The sequence below is a fragment of the Canis aureus genome, chromosome 36 (assembly GCF_053574225.1).
Source record: "Canis aureus isolate CA01 chromosome 36, VMU_Caureus_v.1.0, whole genome shotgun sequence".
Classification (NCBI taxonomy): Eukaryota; Metazoa; Chordata; class Mammalia; order Carnivora; family Canidae; genus Canis; species Canis aureus.
In genome coordinates, this window is record NC_135646.1 from 6822836 (window position 1) to 6842655 (window position 19820).

At 40.2% G+C, this 19820-nt stretch overlaps 1 long non-coding RNA gene across 1 annotated transcript in view; it reads left to right on the plus strand.

The window, feature by feature from the left end:
* Window positions 1–83: 83 nt before the first annotated feature.
* The window catches only part of LOC144305976 (uncharacterized), a 35607-nt gene continuing 15870 nt past the window's right edge, over window positions 84–19820 (plus strand). The window contains exon 1 of the long non-coding RNA XR_013373007.1: window positions 84–203. This is a non-coding gene — a long non-coding RNA (uncharacterized LOC144305976). The remainder of the gene's footprint in view (window positions 204–19820) is intronic.

Genomic DNA, 19820 nt, shown 5'->3' on the forward strand with positions numbered 1-19820 from the left:
TGGTTCTTCTTGCCTGCTGCCCCAAGGTCATAGGTCTCTGATTGGTCCCCAGGGCAGTCTGAGGTCAGAACGTGCATGCAACGAATTGAGAAAGGCATAGGGGTAGGAGCAGCCAGCTGACAGAGGGACAGCGTTGGGAAGTGTCTGCATCCAGGGGGCCATGGATGCTGTTGGAGGCTTTGGAGCTGTCCTGCCAAGACAAGGTGGGGTTTGCACATCATCCGCCTTGATGTCTCTCTGGGGAATCACACACACACACGCACACACACACACACACACACACTTGAAGAAAGGGCAGCAATCATTTAACAGAAAACAGAAAAGAGAAAGGGTGAGGTATAGCAGTTCAATGTCGGAGTGTTTCCAGAAGGAAGATAGTCCACACTGCGTGCTCTGAGGATGCTGGGGAATGGATTTTTTTTTTTTCCTGAGAAATTGAAGGGATTGATTAAGCCCTGGTGAATCAAAAACTTTCTTCAATTTTGTTCACAGTTTAGGGGGGTGGCTAGTAGGGATTTGTTGATAAATGTTGATAAATCTAACAATGATCTCTCCAGGGGACAGAAGTCCTGGTTTCTGTGGTGTAAACACTCTCATCTTTGGTGCTGACTTCAAGTCCCAGTGCGAGGACTCTGAATGCGGAGATGGGAGCTCTGTACGCTCTCCCGAGCTGGTGGGAGCTGCCTCTGGCTCAGGCTGGTGGTAATGGCCACACGAATAAGTTACTAAGCTATATTCTCCATTCTTGTGCTAAAAGAGGCTGCACAGGGCAAAAAAAGTCAGAAAAAGTCAGAGCCCAGTGCAAGCGTTGATTCTGGCCTGGCCACCCACTCCCAGCTCTGCCTTTAAACTTTGCACACTTCTCTGTGTAGGTTATACTTCAAAAAAAAGTTGAAACATTAAACAGCTTAAAATGAAGAAGCCTTCCCATCCCTTGCAACTGTGGATACGTAAGATTTGGTGCCACCATTTCTCATTGTTCCATAGTTTCCATCTTTGATAAGGCACGGGATTGTGCTCCATTGTCAGTGAGTGAAAAGAATTCCAGGCTGCAGCTAGTGTGTGGTCCCCTTTTTGAGGAATTGTAAGAGAAAGCCTAGCTTCCTTCCAGGTAAAGGGCCTGATTGACATAGCCTGATGGGAATCATCGAGAGTTCTGGAATGTAGCTCCATTCATAGCCCTTGGCTCCTGTGCATGCCCCAAATAAACACAGACTGTTGATGGTGGTTTCAGATGAATCCCCCTGCAAGTGCTGGCATAACTGTACGGCCACGGGGCCTTACCCTCCAGGGAGGGAGCCCTGAGCACAACTGCATGGGGGATGGTGTTGGAAGGGGCTGACGAGGGGTGAGGGAGAGAAAGGGTCCCTGAAAGCCAATCACGGTGTCCTGTGGTTTGGCAGTTGGCCTAGGAGCCCTGGGGCCTTCTGGGGAAAAGCCAGAAAGAAAGGACAGGGTGAGGCAGCGAGGGAGAGTGTGGGAGGAACATGCTTTCACAAGGCAGGGCTGGCTGTGTGTGCCTGCCAGGGTCAGAATTGCTGGCTCTTTCCTAGAGTGGCTTTCTAGAAGGAAACTAATGTGCACTGGACAGGGCATGTTCACCATCTCTTTTTGACCTTGCAAGGCAGATTTTATCACCATTTCTTGATGGAGAAACTGAGGTACAGAGTAAAAGGCTTGGCCCTGTGCCATGCAAATTTTAAATGTTAAAGGAGATTTGATCCCACCTGTGCCCAGGGCCCTGCTTGCCTTGGTCTTATGCATCTTTTTGGCACCTCTGGATCACACCTTTGGATCTGTCAACCAATCTAGTCCAACACCTGTTTGTCTGATTTTCCTTCGTTTCCTTCTCTCTCTTGCAAACAACCCTTTGGTTGTTGGAGTGATTGACCAGACTGATTGTGGTGGCCTCTGGTGATGACAGGGAAGGGGCACTCAGCCTGCAGCTTCTCTGTAGGTGCAGGTTCAAAGCATACCCGGCATTGGCATGAGAGATCTTAGGTGGGTTGGCATAGCCAGGCCTCCAATGCAGCCTTCTGCCAGAAAACTGTTAATGACACCAAGGATTTCTTTAAATTCTGACTTTGGGGCCCAGCAACCTGTGTTGAATCAACCATGTGTCCTCACCAGAGTATTGACACTTGTCAGCAGCTCGCTCAGGATCCAGGCACGGCTATCTCTCTGTCCATCGGCCTCTGTGGCCTCCAAACTCTCCCTGCACAAACACGAAAATCAACCACAGACTCCTTGCAAAGGCGCTCAACCCTTGGCGCTCATTCAGAATAAGCAGGCAAGTCTCTGGACCCTACCACCCTGCTCCAAAGTGAAACAAAGCCGGTACGGCCTGCCACCTCTCTTCCTGCATCTATCCCATCTTCTGTGTCCCTTCTGTGTCCCACTGCCATTCTGTACTTCTCCACTGAAAGGGAAACACTAAAACCCCTAATTGCTTTCTTTGAAGAACTTTTGTTGAGTTTTTATGGTTTGATGTTCGTTTTTCCCTGGTGGTAAGGTGGTAGTTTTGCTGGCTGCGCATAACAACAAGAGATTTTACTGTGGTCCAAGTAGGTCTCCTTTATTGTTTTGGAAACAAGACTACATATATTAGAGCTTTGTAGATGCTAGTGATAACAGTGCCCAGCATTAGTGGTCATGGCAGCTATCATTTATTGAGCATATACTATGTGCTGGGCAATCCTTTAAGTGCTTTTGAAAAGTATTAAAGAATCGTCATGACAGCTCCATGAAGTATTATTTATATTTTCATATGAAGAAAACGAAGCTCAGATGAGGTAAGTTAAAATTTACTTACATTTTTGGAACTACTAAAAAATAAGTCTGGCACTAGAAACTGTGTCCTTAACAAATGTTCCATGTTGAGATGAACCCCAGAATCTGTATGTGTGTGCATCAAGAATATTAAGCTTAATTGTAGAAAGTGGCCATTTGTAGGTCAGAAACTAACATAGGCCACCTTATGAGGTTCAACGTAAGACAGCAAACCCAGAATCTCCAATGTGTGGTCATCAGACTCAATTTTCTTTGTATTTTGGTGCCCTCCACAGAACAAGCCCTCAATCTGCAAATGTTTTCCAAGCGTAAGAGTGAGAGATTGAATGCCTGTGTAAGTGGGAACGAGATAGGAATTACCAGAAGCAAAGGCAGGCTTCAATCTCAGGGAGAAAGAGTTTGGGGGCAGGGCAAAGGATGTGTGTACACATACTTGTATCTGGGCCACTGATGCTTGGGAGTCCACGTCTCTTAAGGAAGTCCCACCTTGTCTCTACCTTCACCTCTGTGCAACTGACTGACCACCATGTTTCCATCCCATATTTCTCACTGTGTATCCTAGTGTCAACCTAGTACCTCCAAAAGAAATGACTGACGAGATGGTCTTTTGAAGAAAGAATTCCCAAACTCCTTTCTAGTGCCAGTAGTCTGAATTGAGAAAGTACTGGTTTCGGTTGGATGGAAACTGAGAGAGAATCATCCCATGGTCCAAGCCTCGGGATCAATCCATCTTCTTCACTTTTACTTTCTCCCTCTTCTCATCACCAATAGGACCCAAGTGATCTAATGCCAGTTCTTTGTAACCTTCGAAGCCCTAGGAGGACCTCATAGGGAAGGCCTCTGAGGAGGTTCTGGAGGGGTGGCTGAGGGAGGTCCATGTGCCTTGGGGTGAGAACTAGACCATCAGAGAAGAAGGTGGGAAAGGTCAGAGGCAGCTCAACCTTGCTAGAGGGAAGGGTATCGGGAGGAACAGAAGTCCTAGGGAATGTGTGTCTGCAGTCAAGGCTGAGAACTATAGAATAATTATGCTGATCTGCCATTGTCCACTGTGAGAGCTGTTATGTTCCAGTTCCTTTAACTAGTCAGCCCTAACTTACCCATATGTAGTTCGGAGTAATGTGATCCCACTCAAAAAAAATTATACGTAAGTACATAAATGTATGAGTGTAATAAAGATGTGTGCAAATACACAACAAACAGTAAATGTTGGTCACTGCGGGGACAGGATATTGAAGAACAGTGAGTAGTAGATTATTAAAATTTTCTTTATACGTGTCTTATGCAGCTTGAATTATCGAAATGCACATTTCTTTTAAAAATAATTTTAAATGACAACAATTTTTTTACAAGGGCATATATTTTTTATTGAGAGGACAGTCTTAATAAAATTTTTTCATCATCAAGACCTGGACTTGCCCATAGAGTCACTGTGTTCCTCTTAATGAACAAGAATATCTTTTTTTGGAGAGAAGGTTGGAAGAGGGATGTTGATTTAGGGTAGCCAGATAAAATACAGGATGCCCAGTTAAATTTGAATTTCAGATAAACAGTGATTAATTTTTTAGAATAAGGAGGTCCCATGAAATATTTCCATGCATGATCCAGAGAGAACCTTGTTGTTTACATGGGACATATATATTTATACTAAAAAATTATTCATTGTTTACCTGAAATTCAGATTTAACTATATTTATATTTACCAAATCTAGTAACCCATTCGGGCTGCCATTACCACAAATGAGCAGCGCTGGTCTTAAGGAGCTGCTTTGATCTGCACCTGGGGCAGGAGGGGAGTGGAAATGTGCTGTTTCCCAGGGGATTATTTTCATCAGTGGCTCCCAGCTGGTATGCAGTGGGGAGATGCTTCTAATTCATCCTGCTATGATACAACAATTATGAAAGTAGATTCATCTCTCAGTATCTCATCCTCTTGCCCTACTTTTCCAAGACCTTAAGTTTCCTAAATTTGAATTCCTCTTCTAGAGGTATTTTTAGAAAGTTGACTGGAGAGAGATACAATTCTTCAATGTCCCAAATAAGCACATTATTAACCATGAAAGGCAAAGACTTGTTTTAGTCTTTGCCCTCAAAGAATTGGTAATATGATAGATTGATAGTATGGTACTCCACTATTTTTATTATATCTCTACATGCAGCACAGTGCTGGGACCATGGCAAGCCATGTGTGTGCACAGGTGTGCCTGTATGTCTCCATAAGTGCATGCATGTGTATAGTCAGAAATCCTCCCCTTATATACACAGCCTTTCAACAACTTGTCGCTAATTGCTGGTGTTCAGATGGACACTTACTTACATGGGGCTTGCAAAGAACCAAAGCACACGAAGCATCACACAGCTCTATTCATTGAGTTCGAGTTTTAGATTCACCAACAAAGGTTTTGTTCTTTTCTTTGGATGATCCAGGGATAACTTCAGTTTCAAACCATTTTTGTAAAATCTGCCCCAAAATGCAAATCTTTGAGAGATTAGCCTGGGCACCTGCCTCAGGAAGCTACAGTATGCTTCCCTGGGGAGTTTAATGATGTGGAATCCTTTGATCCAGAGCTTTCTAATGTCTAATCCATTAACAAAATTGCTTTTTTCCATCACATCTCTCTTCACCAGACTCAATTAGTTCTGCCTATAGAGTTCATAGCACAGATAGAAAGGCAGATGCTTATCCTAGTTTCCAAGCACTCCTATATGCGTCTTGAATGTGAACCAGGCTAGTGTGACAGTCGCATTGGCTCTTCTGAACTCAGGCCTTCATCCTACCCTGTCTCTAGCTTCTCAAGTACACAGTAGCTATGGGCCAGAGGACTCGACTGATTAAAATTTCTAGAGATATGTCACATGGGAAGGAAATCTTCATTCGATACCTGGAATGGTCCAGCAAAGTCATGTTGTTTATCCTCCCATTCCTGGAAACAAGCAGCAATCTTTATAAAGGCAAATTCTTGGATAAAAGTAAACCTACTAAAAGTGTCTGAGTGAGAGTCTACAAAACCTGAAATTGTAATAAATAAGGTAAATACACCAAAAAGGGCAAGAAAAACAACATATGCACTTCTTGAGAATCTTGGAAGGAAAAGAATGCTGTTATTTTGAATAATTAGGATTAAATGAGTCTAACTGCAAAGAAGAGACCCTCTCGATTTCCAAGTCATAAGGAATACCATCCCCATCTCCACTCCAGGCACTTCTCTCCTTGTCTTGCACCCTTCCTTTTATACCCTCCATTCAACTTCTTATACTGACTCTTTTGCTTATCTTGTCTTGCTTTGTCTTTGGATTGATTTATCTGTTGTTCTGGAGACAAGGAGCTAGGGAATAGGGCCCCTTAAGAACTGTGCTTGCCCTGTGGGTCTGGGTTCCAGCACACCACAAAAGCTAAAGTTTTGCTGTGAACTCATCTGGCAGAAAGGTTTCCATTTGTACACAGAACATTCTCAGTAAAGACAAATCTAGCTTCCTCTAAATAGAAATAGGTAAAAAAAAAATCTGAATTCTTTAAAATACTGACCACGTTGGGGTGCCTGGGTGGCTCAGCTGGTTAAGGGTCTGCCTTTGGCTTAGGTCATGATCCCAGGGTCCTGAGACTGAGCCCCACATCAGACTCCCTGTTCAGTGGGGAGTCTGCTTCTCCTTTTCCTGCTACCTACCACTCCTGCTCCCCCTTCTTGTGTGCTCTCTCTTTGTGCGTCAGATAAATAAAAAAAATCTTTAAAAAATAAAATAAAACACTGGCCATGTTGCTAATGCATCTGAACCCACATAACACTCCTTCCCATGCAAGTTTCTGTATCTAGGGAGGATTTGTTAGAGGTCTTTTTTTCCCCTTTAATTTCTCTAAGAGACCAGACAGTAGTAAGTCATCTTTTACAAATATATGCAAGACAGTAAGCTAAACTCAGTTGATGATACTTCAGTAAGGAGCTGTTGAAGGATGAAAGAATGATGGATTTGCATATACTTTGTGTTCTGCTAGAAGGAGATTAAGTCCAGGTTACAGAATAAGGTGGTGGCAGAGAGACAGCCAGAGAACAGAACATTGCTGGATGGCAGTTAGGTTTCCTTCAAGATGCAAAGACACATACATAGTATCTCTTCCGCTACACAAGAAAGCAGCCAGGAACCCTCCTGCGCCTTCAGCTATACCTGAAATTTATGCCATAGAAAGTAGTTATTCCTCAGGCAGAAAATAACATAGAGTCTAGATTCAAAACAATCTGTTTTCCATTTGGTAAAGGAAAGAAGAACACTCATAGAGGAAAAAGAAATATATTAGTAAGTGTAAAACATCAAATGAAGTATTGAAGTATATTATGAAAAGTATATTTCTATGTAATAAAGATATGTGAATGTCACTCAAAAGGATAAGGATATTCCCTTCTCTTTGATTGAAGGATGATGTAAAATGATCTTTACCAATAAACATTGGTATACCAGTCATGCACAATTGTGGACGTTTAATCTTGAAGTTTTACAGTGGCTAATTCAGCCTGTAGTTGTAAATTCCCTGGGGCTGGAGTCAATGTTTCCTTATCCTATGATAACAATTATGCCTATGATTAATATGAGTAAATGCTAATATAATTAATGATATTCAATAAATAGTTGCCAAGTTAATGAATCATTCAAAATAGTTATTCAACTAATAGTTGTGGGTTGCTTATCTTGAAAACATGGGCGTCGGAAAGGGGGGACTCTATACTCAGCACTCAGCACAGTAAATTTTTCTCCTGTACTCATGGGTGGCATAAACACACAAGTATAATTTAAATCATGCACACACATGCATGCAAAATAAGTAATCCCAGAAGTGAGGGCAGTAGGGAATCAATAACTATTAGTTAATGAGCAGCTAGGAGAGTCACATACTGAACTAAGAGAGAATAGTACTCCAGAAATAAGAGTTAAATTAAAATCATATATTTTAGGGATACATACATTTGGCTCTAGCCTTGGTATTCTCAAAAACATCAGCCCTTCAACTTTAGCTTCTTTCTTCTTCAACATTAATCCTGCCACTTCTCAACTTTTGTGTAATTAAAATCATGTGATCTCATAGGGTCCTATCAGAAATAGTCGGCATAACAACACTAGTAATATGAACGATGCATATTTATACACAGAATCAGGTAAGTATAATAAGTGTAGCTTTCAATGATGAGTTCCCTCTGTGCTAAGTGTTGAAAATCTTTGTCCTTTGAGGTAGACATGTATGTAACTTATTGAAAGAGTGATGGAATAATTATAACAATTATGAAAGCTGTTAATCTCATGAACATAAAACAATTGCTAAGAATTTTCAATTAGCAAAATAAATGGGAAAAATGCATTTCCAGTTAATATTAAAATTGAAAGAATATATTAGCTCGATAAATTTAGAAAGAGCATGCTTTTTGAGGTAATATACTTATAGACATTTCAATAATAATGAGTCAGAATAATAAGATATCTTCCTGGATAGACATATTTTGGTCATAATTTTGATCTTTGTGAATTTTTTGGTATACTTGCATTTATAAAATAAAATTAACATGAAGCAAAATACAAAATAAACTTCAAGCACCATATTTAATTTTTAATTATTTAATTAGATTCAGGTCATGAATCACTCAAGACAATACAAACTTTATTAACTTTCTAAGTATAAAAGCAGAAGGCTTACTTTGTCATCTCAAAATTTATTAAGGACAAAAGATCAATATCCTTGATATATTCCATATTAACATAATAAAGAATATAAGGGTGCCTGGGTGGCTCAATCGGTTGAACATCAGACCGTTTGGGCTCAGGTCATGATCTCATGGGTCAGAGGATCAAGCCCTGTGTGGAGCTCTGCACTCAGCAAGGAATCTGCTTGATGATTCTCTCTTTCTGCCTCTCCTCTCAGCCCGCTCTCTCTGTCTCTCTAAAGTGAATGGATATCTTCTCCCATTCTGTAGGTTGTCTTTTAGTTTTGTTGACTGTATCCTTTGCTGTGCAAAAGCTTCTTATCTTGATGAAGTCCCAAACCTACAGAATGGGAGAAGATATTTGCAAATGACCTATCAGATAAAGGGCTAGTCTCCAAGATCTATAAAGAATTTATTAAACTCAACAGCAAAGAAACAAACAATCCAGTCACGAAATGGGCAAAAGACATGAACAGAAATCTCACAGAGGAAGACATAGACATGGCCAACATGCACATGAGAAAATGCTCTGCATCACTTGCCATCAGGGAAATACAAATCAAAACCACAATGAGATACCACCTCACACCAGTGAGAATGGGGGAAATTAACAAGGCAGGAAACCACAAATGTTGGAGAGGATGCGGAGAAAAGGGAACCCTCTTGCACTGTTGGTGGGAATGTGAACTGGTGCAGCCACTCTGGAAAACTGTGTGGAGGTTCCTCAAACAGTTAAAAATAGACCTGTCCTACGACCCAGCAATTGCACTGCTGGGGATTTACCCCAAAGATACAGATGCAGTGAAACGCCGGGACACCTGCACCCCGATGTTTCTAGCAGCAATGGCCACAACAGCCACACTGTGGAAGGAGCCTCGGTGTCCATCGAAAGATGAATGGATAAAGAAGATGTGGTTTATGTATACACTGGAATATTACTCAGCCATTAGAAATGACAAATACCTACCATTTGCTTCGACGTGGATGGAACTGGAGGGTATTATGTTGAGTGAAATAAGTCAATTGGAGAAGGACAAACATTATATGGTCTCATTCATTTGGGGAATATAAATAATAGTGAAAGGGAATAGAGGGGAAGGGAGAAGAAATGGGTAGGGAATATCAGAAAGGGAGACAGAACATGGAAGACTCCTAACTCTGGGAAATGAACTAGGGGTGGTGGAAGGGGAGGAGGGCGGAGGGTGGAGGTGACTGGGTGGCGGGCACTGAGGGGGGCACTTGATGGGATGAGCACTGGGTGTTATTCTGTATGTTGGCAAATTGAACACCAATAAAAAATAAATTTATTATTAAAAAAATAAAGGGAATGGATAAATCTTTGAAAAATAAATAAATAAAATGTGAAGAAAGAAAATGTTAGAAAAAAAAATCACTACTCCCAAAGTACCTTACTTCACCACCGATCACAAATGAAAGAGATCCTATTTAATATTACATTCAGTGTTCAGTAATGAACGCATGAGCAATATGATACCTGACTGTTCTGAGAAAATACTATTCTGGCACTGTAATTCAAAGTTTAAAAACTTAAATATTTCATAGTAAAACTTATCATTATAACTGAATTTTTAAGCAAAATTCCAGAATATTTTTATATCCCCATGCTTTATTTTACAATAATGGTAATATTTACCTTCACCTTTTATTTCAAACAAGTATGATTTTAACATTCTCTCATTTCTTATTTGGTCAAAACGTTTATTCAGTGTTGCCTAATTACACTTTTTTAAAAGATTAAAATCAGTTCCTTCCTACAGGCTCTCACATATACTGTTGGGAGAATATAGAACAATTTTTCTGGAAAGTTATTTGTCAACATTTATGAAAAAGAAAAAAAATCCTCTGAAATATTTAATAGATTGGAGCTTAGGTATGGCTGCTTGTGTACATCTGATGTTCCCATTAAAATTCCCAAAAAAATACCCAAGGGAGAAAAATAAACTATACAAAACACATTCATCAACATAACTCCATTGCTGGCAGGAATGTCATCATAGTACAAGCCTTATGAGAGAAATGTGGCAATATTGAATAAAATCATGTGTACATGTGTACTTTTGGCCTGGAAGTATAACGTCTAGAAATTTCCTTGAGGATGGGAAGGGTTATACATTGCAGCACTATTTACAATCGCAAACTATGGGAAACAGCTTATATAACCAGACATAAGAAAGTTGTTTCATAAACTGTGTTATAATCACACAGTCAAGTACTCTGTTGCAGGAAGAAGCAATGAAGAAAGAATTCTCTGAACTAAGGTTGAGGGATTTTCAGAATATATATATATATTTTTTTTAAAGATTTTATTTATTTATTCATGAAAGACACAGAGGGAGAGAGGCAGAGACATAGGCAGAGGGAAAAGCAGGCTCCATGCTGGAGTCTGATGTGGGACTAGATCCTGGGACTCCAGTACCAAAGGCAGGGACTAAACCACTGAACCATCCAGGGATCCCAATTTTCAGGATATATTAAGTGAAAAAAGCAAACTACAATGGAGTATAAATGGTATGCTTACCTTTGTTTAAGGGAGAAGGATAAAAAAGCCAATGACATGTGTCTACTCACAAAAATAATAATAATACCATAAGGATAAACTAGAAACTAAATTGACCGGTTGCTATGTTATTGTGTATTACTGCAGTGGCTGAAGACAAAACCCATCTATTAACTCACTGTTCTGTAGGCCAGAAGTCTGGGTGGGCTTGACTGGGGTTTTGCTGAGAGTCTCATGCAGACGAAATCAAGGTGTCCGCCTGTCTGAATTCTTATCTGGAGATTCTGGGGAAGAACCCACTTCCAAGTGTATGCAGATTGCTGGTAGAAATCAGTTTCTTGATGTTGCAGGATTCAGGGTCCACGTTTTCTTGCAGGCTCTTAGCCAGAGGCTGCTCAGATTCTTGGCTCTGCCTCTACTCCTTGCCACACGATCCTCCCATCTTCAAGACAGCAATGATGTGTCAAATCTTTTGAGTGGCTCTGACTTCTGATTCCAGACTGAGAAAATTCTGCTTTGAAAGAACTCATGTGATTAGACAAATCTCTCTTTTGCCTTATAACATAATCATGAGAGTGATAACTCACCATATGTACAAGTTCCATGCACACTCGAAGGGGTGGGCCTTTAAAATGGCCAAAGTCATTGAGGGTCATTTTAGAATTCTGTCCACCACTGTTACTTATAAAGGGTGAGTGAGAAGGAGGTTGAAAGGATAGATGAAACTGGGAGAATCTCATGTTTTGACACATATCTGTTGTGCACTTCAGACTTGGGCTATTGTATTAACATTTCACATAGACTTTTTTTTTAATTCAGCGAGGAGAGGAGGAAAAAAATCCTAAAATGTGATTCAAACAAAAGCAAGTGGACCAAGCCAAAAATCAAATAAATAATATAACCAGGCTAAAGTGGGAAAGAAAATCTAGCCTGTATAGCTTCTGAACATAGTATTTACACTGTATGCCCTAAGGCTCAAGGGAAAACACCAACAATTTTTAAATAAACATTGAACTTTAGTTAGTAGGTTCTTTTTATTCAAAGAAACACGGGTTAGCATTTTTTAAAATACTTTTAATGTACTGAGCAAATAAGTGCATATATTGTAGAGAATAGATGCCATATTTCTCACTGTTAGATAAGGAAGTTCCAGCTAGATACGGGAAAGAATGGAAAGAATCCTATGCCACTGAACTTGCGTGGGGGGATCCATGGAAACTCATAGTTTCAAGCATGTAGATATTATATTTGCACACACATGAACTTGTATGTATGAGTGTATATGCATGCATACATCCGTTTTTTTATATTTGCTGATAGGATTTAGAAGCAATCATGCCCATAGCATTGATCTAAATGCCATTTGCCACTAAAAGGAACCAAGACGTTTTTGAGAAATGGTGGATTCCGGGGCTAGAGTAGGGAAAAATACAAAACAAGATGAAAAAAGTCTCCACCCCAAGATTGCTAGAACTCATACAGCAATTCGGTAGCGTGGCAGGACACAAAATCAATGCCTAGAAATCAGTGGCATTTCTATACACTAAAAATGAGACTGAAGAAAGAGAAATTAAGGAGTCAATCCCATTTACAATTGCACCCAAAAGCATCAGATACCTAGGAATAAACCTAACCAAAGAGGTAAAGGATCTATACCCTAAAAACTATAGAACGCTTCTGAAAGAAATGGAGGAAGACACAAAGAGATGGAAAAATATTCCATGCTCATGGATTGACAAAATTAATATTGTGAAAATGTCAATGTTACCCAGGGCAATATACACGTTTAATGCAATCCCTATCAAAATACCATGGACTTTCTTCAGAGAGTTAGAACAAATTATTTTAAGATTTGTGTGGAATCAGAAAAGACCCCGAATAGCCAGGGGAATTTTAAAAAAGAAAACCATATCTGGGGGCATCACAATGCCAGATTTCAGGTTGTACTACAAAGCTGTGGTCATCAAGACAGTGTGGTACTGGCACAAAAACAGACACATAGATCAATGGAACAGAATAGAGAACCCAGAAGTGGACCCTGAACTTTATGGTCAACTAATATTCGATAAAGGAGGAAAGACTATCCATTGGAAGAAAGACAGTCTCTTCAATAAATGGTGCTGGGAACATTGGACATCCACATGCAGAAGAATGAAACTAGACCACTCTCTTGCACCATACACAAAGATAAACTCAAAATGGATGAAAGATCTAAATGTGAGACAAGATTCCATCAAAATCCTAGAGGAGAACACAGGCAACACCCTTTTTGAACTCGGCCACAGTAACTTCTTGCAAGATACATCCACGAAGGCAAAAGAAACAAAAGCAAAAATCAACTATTGGGACTTCATCAAGATAAGAAGCTTTTGCACAGCAAAGGATACAGTCAACAAAACTAAAAGACAACCTACAGAATGGGAGAAGATATTTGCAAATGACATATCAGATAAAGGGCTAGTTTCCAAGATCTATAAAGAACTTATTAAACTCAACACCAAAGAAACAAACAATCCAATCATGAAATGGGCAAAAGACATGAACAGAAATCTCACAGAGGAAGACATAGACATGGCCAACATGCACATAAGAAAATGCTCTGCATCACTTGCCATCAGGGAAATACAAATCAAAACCACAATGAGATACCACCTCACGCCAGTGAGAATGGGGCAAATTAACAAGGCAGGAAACCACAAATGTTGGAGAGGATGCAGAGAAAAGGGAACCCTCTTGCACTGTTGGTGGGAATGTGAACTGGTGCAGCCACTCTGGAAAACTGTGTGGAGGTTCCTCAAAGAGTTAAAAATAGACCTGTCCTACGACCCAGCAATTGCACTACTGGGGATTTACCCCAAAGATACAGATGCAATGAAACGCCGGGACACCTGCACCCCAATGTTTATAGCAGCAATGGCCACGATAGCCAAACTGTGGAAGGAGCCTCGGTGTCCAATGAAAGATGAATGGATAAAGAAGATGTGGTTTATGTATACAATGGAATATTACTCAGCTATTAGAAATGACAAATACCCACCATTTGCTTCAATGTGGATGGAACTGGAGGGTATTATGCTGAGTGAAGTAAGTCAATCGAAAAAGGACAAACATTATATGTTCTCATTCATTTGGGGAATATAAATAATAGTGAAAGGGAATATAAGGGAAGGGAGAAGAAATGTGTGGGAAATATCAGAAAGGGAGACAGAACGTAAAGACTGCTAACTCTGGGAAACGAACTAAGGGTGGTAGAAGGGGAGGAGGGCGGGGGGTGGGAGTGAATGGGTGACGGGCACTGGGGGTTATTCTGTATGTTAGTAAATTGAACACCAATAAAAAATAAATTAAAAAAAAAAGAAAGGCAAAAAAAAAAAAAAGAAAATATTTTGTGCCAAAAAGAAAGGAAGTGCACAAAGGATGATGCAGATATGTCAGATGGACATAGAAGCCAGTATGAAAGAGCTTGGATTGGCAAAATCTGGGACAATCTGAGCTCCAAATAATCAGAGCAAAGGAATGCAATCCACTGAAGAGAAGAAAATCCATTAGTCTACACTGACCCAAATGGGTGAATGAATTAATAAACAAAATAGATAAGAAGGGGATGCTTTTCTCACAGAAGAAAAGCAACAAATAATCATAGAAAGAATGATGGAATTAGAACATTACTCTTAGGTAACCAGTATAATAATAATTGATTTAAACAAAATCCCCAATGAATGCTAAAACTAACACGTGGGAATTTAAGCAGTACCAGGATACTTCTATAATCTCACTGTCCCCTCCCACCCCAAGGTACTTATCTATTACAAGCAAGAAAATAGTGACTTTTTAGTGGAGGAACTGGGCAGACACCATCTTAACCAAAAGATCAAGAAAAGCACCTCCAGATATGAGACACATAGATGCCAGGTGCCTCCTCATCTAATGCGTTGAGAAGAAAACAGCATCACATCTGTGGGTTTTTTGCCAAAGTCATGTAACCTAAATCTAATCGAGAAGAAACATCAGGCAAACCCAGCTTGAGAAACCTTCTACCAAATAACTGGGGTTTGCATCCTCCTCAATTGTCACTTTCATCAATGGCAAAGACTGAGGGACTGCTAAATTAAAGCAGCTTCGAGGGACATGGCAATCAAAAGCCAAGCATGATCCAGAATTTTCTTCCGTTATTAAAAACATCACTGGAACATTTGGCAAAATATAAATAAGGCCTGTAGATTAGATCCTATCTACACTGCATCAATATTAATTTCCTGGTTTTGATCATTGTTTCGTGTTTATATAAGAGAATGTCATCATTTTCAGGAAGTACACGCTGTGGCATAGTAGTGTTTAGGAATAAAGTAGAAAGTCTGTAACTGACTTTCAAATGATTCAAAAATATGTATATGAATATTTGTGTTTGTAATATATATATATATATATATATATATATATATATATATTGATATAGCAGCCCCAAATATAATTCCTCAGTGTCCACCTCTAGAAATGGTTGGAATGGAGGAAGCAAAGTATATGTCCAAAGTGGGGCTTCTGGTTATTTCCTGCTGAATAAAGACATCTCATCTACACAGCAGGGTCAGCTAGAGGCAGATACATTGGAAAATGGCATGTTCCCCACTGCAGGGAGGCAGTGTCCTGGGGAGTTACTACATGAAGTTCAAGTACATTACCAAATACAATACGCTTGCTCCATCTGTTCCCTTGGGGAAGCAGAAAAAAGAAGCAAGAGCCTTGCTAGGACTGTGATCTTCAAAGCATTAATCAATGAAGAAATATAGTCCCCACAACTTCAGGCTCCCACAAACACCCAGGTTATGTCTACCTCGATTGATAAAGAGTCAGGATTTCCCTTTACATTATGTTGGGAGAAAGTTCTACCTCTCTAGACTCAGAGGGGCAAAGTGTAAAAGGTTCCTCCCTACACCCCCCAAAAGGCTGGCACTTCTTCAGTCCCTGCCACAGACAGAGCAGGACGGAGAACAGAATACTTGTGAATGCCTAGCCATCAAAAATGTTATACTGCCCAGGACAACCCAAACCTCAAAGACCATGATAATGCTTGTGATATAAGCAGTTCTGACAGCAGTCCTGTCCTGTCTGGATACATTTGGAAGTTGGAGAGAAGTGGAGCTTCTTCAGGACTCTTGGGGAGACCAAAAAAACCCCTCCTCTGACCTCTTGAATAGAAATAACCATTCCCATCAATATCAGATATGTACTCCTTCCAGTTGTCTTTTCCCAGTTGAGTCCCTATTTTTGTTAAACCTGGTGATCACTGTCAATACTGCTAAAATAAACAGATATACTAGCTACTTAAAAAAACAACTAAGACTCATGGCTGCTAAAGCTAGCCCCCCACAACTTATCCTGTCAATTACAGCTATACCCTAAATAAATCTCCTTCTCTGTGATCTAATTCCATCCTCAGCCATGATACTATCTGCCTCTTCTAGTCTAGGGACACCAGTCCCTTAGACTACTAGACCAAGAAAATGGACCAACTGCTAAGTACAAATGATCCAGGCTTCCAGTGGTTTTGTGCTTTTTAATATTAGACTTTATGCAGTGATGATTTCTGGTACCTGTATGTTGCTGATCCCATCCTAGGTAGATCTCTGCTTCTCTCACAGCTAACTAACCTTCAACCTCAGGATAACGTCTTAATAAGCATTAGTGCTATAAGGAAAGCCCAATTTGAAGCATACATAAAAATGACAAGAGAAAAATAGTGTTGTGAACAGTGAGAAAATACACATTTTTTTTCCTTAGGCCATTTGGCCATTTTTTTTCCTACCAAGGCCATTGGCCTGTGGTCAATCATTCTGTCGTGTAAGAGAAGAAAAGTAGAGAGAAGTCTGAACTTCCTTTCTTTTTAGGAGACAGCAACTTCACTCACTTGTAAAGCATGGCCTGCCAAAATGCCAAACTGACCAACTGTCTTGATTTTGTTCCAACACCTCCATCCAGGTCCCCCCAAGGGTGACTGCAGGGAGCTAATACACAGAGGTTGGTGGAGTGAGACAGGGATGGAGAAAAGGGTCTGAGCTGCTGAGGCTTACTACTGTTGGAGTCTGTTGAGGAACTGTGTAGAATGTGCCTCAACTTGGTCCTCCAAATGGCAGTGAAACTTGAAGTCAGCACCAAGGAATACACCCTAGGGTGCCTATATCATCTGTTACTAAACCAACAATCAGATTAGCAATTCTTCTCCTTCTGGTGAGTGTTTGGGCATGGTGGTAGATGTTGGATCCACCAACTATCAAGAGCAGGAAATAAGCCCTGATCTTATTAAATGATGCCTAAAAGAAATGACACCTATAAATTTGAGTATCTTCTGCTTCTTCTCTCTACTGTGTACCCTATAAGTAGAGGCTTGTCTCTTGTCCATTTTCAGATCTCCCAAGACTTCTAACATTGCCAGAACAACTCCTGGAAATAGCTTTGATTCTTTGAATTGTACTAAGGGTATAATTCTATTTAAAACAGTGGTATATTAGTTGTCTATTGCTGTATAGTCAATTATCCCAAAACACAGAGGCTTCTTGTTGAGATTGTAGTTAAAATGTTAGCCAAGATTGAAATCTTATGAAGGCCTTGATGGAGGCTGAAGGATCTGTCTCTAAGATGGCACACTCACATGACTATTAGCAAGAAGTTTTAGTTCTTGACTGGCCTATATCAAGTGACCTTGGTTGTTCTGCATGGGGAGCTCTCCTTAGGGCTATGTCCTCATGTTATGGCAGCTGGCCTCCCCCAGAACAAGTGATCAAAACAAGAAAGGAAAACTGAAGGTGTAGTGTCTTTCTTTTATTCTTGGAAGTCTTACTCCCTCATTTAGCCTCATTATATTTGTAACAAGTAAATCACTGAGTATAGTCCATACTTAAGAGAGGTAAATAATTTATGGGCATATTTTAAAACTACTGACCACATGGGAAGAATAAAGTCTGAAGGGTCTAACTCCTTGAGTTAGTTATAACTCCTTGAATTCAGCTGGAGTCAACATATCACAGCGGGTTAGAGTGAGATTTGTGCTGAAGTGGATTCAAGTGCAAGTCTTGGTCAAGGCTGGCTTTAGGGGCACAAAGCTAGTGCATCCCCCAGAGCCTTATACTGACAAGGCCCCTATGCTTGGTTTATTGTTCTGCCATTGCCATGGCAAAATCCTTAGTAATTGTATCTTTTTACTTGGGTTTTGTAAGTGAAGTTCAATGGGACCATGGAGCATGAGGAAGCCACAGAACAAGTGTTTCCTGCTGTTTCTTGGCACTCTATTTGCATATAATGTTCATAAATCCCATGAACACAGCATTCTGGTAGAACCACAATGAACTGGAGTTTGGTGAGACTCAAAGCAAGTACCAGGTGAGCAGGTGGTGCCTATGACGGAGTGAATTGGGCCTCCAGCAGCCCAGAGAAGCCACATTTGCCATTGGAATGCTTCATGTGCAACTTGCTTCGAAGGCGATGCCATTCCAAGAAACAACAGTAAGTAAGGAATCTTATCACATCCTTTATTACTCATGTTACTTCCCTGTTAGTCAACCACATGCATGGAGAAGGATGACAGAAAGAAAAGGAACATTTGGGCAACTCACTGTTCCATTCCTTCTCAGCCTTCTGTACTCACTGGCAACTCAAGATAGTGTTTTTTTTATTAAAAAGTTAAGTAAAATTATTGGAACTAGTTTTGTGCAGTTTTTACATTGTTCTGGTAAGAATGAAACGTGTGTACATAGGAGCTACAAAATATGAATTGTGTAATTCAGTGATTCTTCACAGGAGTACAATGCTCTTATATTTGCATTTAAAGGTATTATTGCACAATATAGGGGTGAACAATAAAATCTATGCTAATAATATCTGGTTTTAATTTTCCTTCACTTACAACATTAAATACAGTAAATTAAAAATACCATAACAAGTTAAAAGACTTTGTGAAAGAATGGAAATAGCTCTATATTTTATAACACATTTAATGACAATTTTTTCCTGTCTTTTGAACAAGGAATCCCACATTTCCATTTTGCATATTTTGCACAGAGCATGAAAATAAGGTAGCTGTGGTGGTCCTGGCTTGCTCTGCTATTTCTCTGTTCCATAATGATTCCTGAATGACTTGTTTCTCCAAACTTCAGTTTCCTCTTCTATAAAGAGGATCTCAGTAGTATATATCTCATAAGATTGCTAGAAGGATAAAATGACAAGAGGCTTGAAAAATATTTAGCATAGTGTCTGGCTGGCACTCAACAAATCAATGATAATGCTCAATAAATAGATAATGGTATTGCCAGCTGAGAGCTGGATATAGACTTACCCTGGTCTAAAAGTCCCATCTGATCCTGAGAAAGGAACATTGATTTCTCAAGAACATGGGTGAGTCCTTTCCTGGGAGACCACATTGAGAGAAAACATCCTCACTAACTTCTTGCTCTTGTGGTGAGCTTAGCCCAAGAAGAGTCAATCCTCAAGTAGTAAATGCAAGGAGTTCTTAGGATCAATGACTCCAATGTTTTAATTTTGCAGATAGAAAACTGGGGGCCCGGGTAAGAAATAAGGACCCTGGGGGGATCCCTGGGTGGTGCAGCGGTTTAGCGCCTGCCTTTGGCCCAGGGCGTGATCCTGGAGACCCGGGATCGAATCCCACGTCGGGCTCCCGGTGTATGGATCCTGCTTCTCCCTCTGCCTGTGTCTCTGCTTCTCTCTCTCTCTCTCTCTGTGTGACTATCATAAATAAATAAAAATTAAAAAAAAAAATTCTAAAAAGAAATAAGGACCCTGGTCACCTGTTTAAGAACTGGCAGATTCCAGTCCTACCTTTG